This window comes from Hyperoodon ampullatus (assembly GCF_949752795.1).
Source record: "Hyperoodon ampullatus genome assembly, chromosome: 10".
NCBI lineage: Eukaryota > Metazoa > Chordata > Mammalia > Artiodactyla > Ziphiidae > Hyperoodon > Hyperoodon ampullatus.
In genome coordinates this window covers 77,210,770-77,216,442 of record NC_136923.1, presented here as the reverse complement: position 1 = coordinate 77,216,442, position 5,673 = coordinate 77,210,770, and positions in this window count along the sequence as shown.

The following is a 5,673-nucleotide window of genomic DNA, read 5'->3' as shown; positions in this document are numbered from 1 at the left end:
TTTATCCATTCATATATTCATCTGTCAGTGGACATTTAGATTGTTTCCACCTTTTGTTTATGTGAAAATGCTGCTATGAACATTGGTGTACAAATATCTGTTCAAGTCCCTGCTCTCAATTTTTTTGGTTATATCTAGACATGGAACTGTTGGATCATATGATAATTCTATGTTTAATTTTTTGAGGAAACCACATACCATCTTGTATAGCAGTTGTGTCATTTTATTTTTTCACCAGCAATGCACAAGTGTTCCAGTTTCCCCACATCTTCACCAACACTTGGTGTTTTTTGTGTTTTTAATAATAGCCATCCTAATGGGTATAAAGTGGTGCTCACTGATTTTTTTTTGCATCTATATTCCTAAGAGGTATTGGTCTGTAGTTTTCTTTTTTATAAATGGGTTTAAGTATTTTGGACTGTAAGTAAACAAATGAGAAGTCAAGGATGTCCTGAGATTTCCTGGCTGCAGTATGAGGTGTGCAGCACAAGAGAGACTCCTGGAAGAAGAATACATTGTAAAGGGTGGTGAGAAAGGATTGGAACAAAAACTACTGATTTAATATTGTGAATTTTGAGCTCACAAGGACTGTGGGCCATCCTGGTGGAGAGATGAAGTTGGCAATTGAGAAAACATGAGCAAAGCTGGATAAGTTAGTAAGGACCAGAAACACAGATAATGGTAACATCTACCATCTACTGACTGCCTATTATGTGTTTGGGAATTACCAGCCCAAGTGTAGTAGCTAAAGTCACAGAAATGTGTGGCTCCTCCCAGAGAAAGAGTGAACTTTGAGAAGAGGGCCAAGAACAGAACCTTGAAGAACCAAAATTTAAGGACTTGGCACCAAAGAAACAGCCAATAGAGACTGATAAGGAGAAACAAAAATATAAGTGACAGGAGGGAGTGGTATCACGGTAATCAAAGTAGAATATGATGTCAGAAAAGAAGGGACTAATTTTCCAACGTTTAACTAATTTCAATTTTATTTTCGTCTTTTACCTGTAGCCAGTGAGCATGTCCATCACTGTAACTATTAGTTACGCATCCCTTTTAGTGAGAGCAAAACTGGATTAATAAGAACTGGATTAATAGGGAGTACCCATAAAATAAAATTTATAGCGACAAGGTATAGGTGTTCTTTTTGCTAATGTAAGTATTTCAAGTCTGACATTCTAAATTAAGGTACTTTCTATTTCAATTCTGAAAAGTAAAGATTAAGATTTACAAATCATCTCTAAATTTGTTATTATCATTTTAACTCAAAAACACACCAGGACAAAACCACACTAGGACCAAACAAAACCCTTGACAACTCATTAGGCATTTTAAAACATTTATTTTAAAAATCAGAATGATGCACTATATTTACTCACATATACTCCTGTTTGTTACCAGTTATTTTCAGCAAACAGACATCTTTAAGCATCTTCATCTGCTTTTATCAAACCTTCAAAGTGGATCCTGCTGCTGTTGACAATCACAGCAGCCTGTTGGGGGTAAAGTATGGGGAGAGAAAAATAATCACGTATTCCTCAGGATTCATAAATAATAAAACACTCGAGTGGGTAAAATGTACATACAAATAGTGATATAATTTTCATACACACTCTAAAATGAATAATATAAACTCATCACATATTTATTAACTGTTAATTGACTAACCAAATATTTTGTATTATTTACAACTATCAAATTCTAGATTTTTGTAGAATAGCTATTAAACTGATGAATACTTCTTTAAAATTATAATAATTACATATGTTTAAAGACACAGGTCTTTTGAAAATGCAGTTAAGCACTGCACATGGTAAAGAATCTCTTGAAATTGAGTGTTACTGACCCGACATAATTATTCTGAAGTTAAGAGGAAAACAACATATGGCTTAATCATGGGTACATAAATGTTTCTTTTTCTTTCCACCCCTAAAAATCTCTGAATTCAACAAATACCTTCTAATTGACTTCTGTGTGAAGTTTCAAAGAGAAGCAGAGATGTATTGCATGACCCTTGCTTGCGAGAGTTCATTTGTATAGGGAGGCAGACACACATCCATGCAGACAGACAGACATCCACAGGAGAAGAAGCAATGGGAGCATGGAGGTGTTGGAGATGTTCAAGTCTTCAGAGATCATTCTAGATGTTAAAGTAGGACTTCCCCAGTGAAGGTGAAGATGAATGGATGGTAGTGACGGGAGGAAAGCTCGGCGGAGAGCACAGAATGAACACTGCCTGGGAAGCATCCATGTAAAGAGCATCTCCAGAGAAATAAGTGGGGCAATGAATTTGCAAGGTGGTGAGGTGTGGGTACTGAGTAATATGCAAAGCTTAGAAAAATGGGTTGAAGCCAGGTTGAAAGGGTCTTGTATACAGTGTCAAAAATTTTAATTTTTCTTGTGTGTGTGAAGGAGTAATTGAAGGTGAAAGGCAGGGTGACATGTCCAGGGTTGCCTGAAGGAAGAGAACTCTGCTACTAGGTGAAAGAAGGATTTCCAGCCACAGAAAAAGTTTGTATTCTGCTGTAAGGCCTGAATAAAACTTTCCTCATCCTAAAACACGAGAAATTCATTAAATCCAGGAAAAAACAAATCCCAATAATTTTTTTCAATCCTATATTTTTTTTCACATGACATTCATATAATGGCTCTCTTCAAGTACATGCAAGTTATGATTCTAGAGTTCAGTCACTTCATCTTATAAAGAAATGGACATCAAGAGAAGAGAAGTGAAGGGACTTGATCATAGTTATACTACTTTGTCAGGAGGAGAACCCAAAATAGGATAAAGGTCTTGAGAATCCATGTTCAGCCTTTCCTCCACATTACCTGGCATTCAATAATATTTGTTTGGTAATCATTTTTAAAGAGGTCTGATTTAATTGGGGAGAAGAGAATCAAATATTTTCACCTTCAGTGTTTTTAACCACCAAGTATTAAAATTAAACATTTTTCCAATGGAGGTCCTGAGGGAATCTGTTTTCATTCACAGAAAAGAACATGTATAACTATTTCAATTGTACATAAATGGTTATACTTAAAAATTTGAAGACGACAGAAAAGTAATTTTTTTTTTTACACTTAAAACCTCCCTGAATTTGTTTCCTTCCTTTTTTTCTTGGCAAAGTGAAAGAAATTTCAGACTAGTCTTATGATAGGTACAGATCTTAATGAAGCCAAAATTAATTGATTCACATCATATGTAACTTTGGTTGAGTACCTAATAGCAAAGAAATGCTACTAATGAGAGTAGAGATTTATATAAAAACAAGACATAGTCCTACCACTAGTGGCTTATAATTAAATAGGATTTGGAGCACTTGATAAAGACACATTATTTCTCACTAAAAGTGAATTTAAGAAATGTTATCTCTTTATTTAGATAGATATGCTAATTCACTTTATACATATGAAAAACAAAGGACTGTATATAATTAAAAATAAGAACATGTATATTTTTCAGTGAGAAAAAAAATCATTTGCGAAGAGAAAAAATGGGGAAGCTAAGCAAAGGAATCTCAGAGGTTAAGTATTATCAATACTGAGCTGAAGATAAATACCACCAACAGTTGTATTATAAGAAAGCGAGACTGAAATGGCTGCCTTCCAGTATGGACACAAAATTACTGAAATTTTATTTCTTTTTATTTACTGTGGGTTACTTTGGAGAGGAACAAGATGATTTCACGTTGGTAAAATAAAGCAAAGTTCCAAGATACATTAATGAAAATGATTTCACTGGAAAAGTACAACTGTGATAGGATATATGTGTTAGATCTACAGGATTTGGTCCTGGAGGGTCTTTATGTTTTAGCTAAAGTATGGTGACTGCATTCTAAAATGTATGCTAAAGGCAATTCAAATTCATTTAAAATGTCCAAGACAAGAAATGCCATAAAGAAAAAATCTGTTTTTGGAAGATTCAATAGCACTGGACTGGGATGTTGTGAAGATAACATAAGGCATTTACTTGGTACCTAATCAGTGTACAATAACTGTCAGTTGTAATGATAATTAAGAGATCTGTATCTTTATCCTGGCTCTGCTACTAAGTAAGTTATAAGCATGAACAACTCTACTTCTCTAGGCCTCAGTTTCCTAACTTAGACAATGAAAGAATTAAACCAGACCATCCTAAGGAGTCATTTCCAGTTTAAAAAAATCCAATTATTCGTGTTGAATCCAGACACCAAGGAATAGTCTCACTATGTAAGCAATGTTTCTACCTCAAGCCCCTCAAAGAATAAAGCTAAATAAATTTTTTCATGGTCCAGTTTGCATATAATTATTTTGATCCAATATTTACTTGATTTAAAAATGATAAAATACACACAAAAAACAGTTTCCTAAAGTGGTTCTAATACAGAACACTTGAGAACCTAAGTACATAATATTATTTTAAATATACTTAACAACTCAATTCATACAGATTGACAAATGCAATGGAAAAGTAGACCACCGAAAGATTTTAAGAGATTAAACTTCACATTCTGTAAATTCTACAAAAACAATAAACCACTGCATATTAGTATATCACATTAAAATGTATTTTAAAGCATACTTCCCCTCTTAAATGGCAGTGATTATACATTAGTGCAACCACAGGTTACTTGTAAACTTTTTTCTGTTCCACATCATTCATGCCCATGATAAATCCTGTTTGGTCAGCTCCATGGTCTTTCTTGGGTCTGAGCTTTTGGGGTTTTCCTATTTTGACAGTTACAGCCTCTACCCATAACTGTAACCATCCATCCAGAAATGCCCACTGTCTGAGGTTGGAGGGAACAGGTGGTATAGAGGTGAATCTGAAGAAATCTCTCACCTTTCTAAGAAAAGGGGTGTGATTTAGTGATTGGAGACATAACTGAATACCATAGACAGTTTATACTTATCACTTTTTAGGCAGGAGGCTTTGTCAAATTGAATAAGGTTCAGGCTAGAGACAGCTTTAGTGTGATTTCTGAGTTCTCTCTCTCTAGGACCCTAAGCATTAGGGAAGGGGAGATTAAGAAAAGATTTATGTCGGCTGACTTCATCTTAGCTTTGCTTTTAATGTGCTACTGAGAGGCTGATGATAACAGATGTTTCTTTATTAAAAGGACCTGTCCACCCGAGCTTTAATCAAATAAACTGCGTTTTTCATATATTGAGATTCTTGAGAGCTAGTGACAAATTCAAGCTGGAATGGGATATGTCACAAAGCACTCTTTTCTGTTTTCATCAAGATGCGGTTGGTGGCTGTCAGGAAGTCCTTAGCCTGTGTGCTGGAGAGCTAACCAGTGAACACAGATCAACTAACGACAGGGCACTGACGGAAAACGGCTTCTTCCCTTGAGATCCAAACATCATCTCAACTTGATTTTTTTTCATCCTCCTGGCAAGAAAAGGTACATCAACTTCCTTCAACACTAGGGAAGTCTCAAAATGTTTATTCATTCACCTCCCTTTAATGTAAAGTATGCACACTTTAATGGCAACAGAAAAGTGAATTATCAAATTTCAGTCGTAAATACTGACACGACAGGTTAAATATGTTCCGTGGTCATTATGTACGTATGTATTTTTCCACATTCCTATTGTCTGCTTCAGGTCTAAGATGCTGTCTCCCTCTGGCATTTCCTCCTCTAAGCAAGCTCTTCAGCATAGAATAGCAGCTCGAAGGTCGAATCTTCTTGC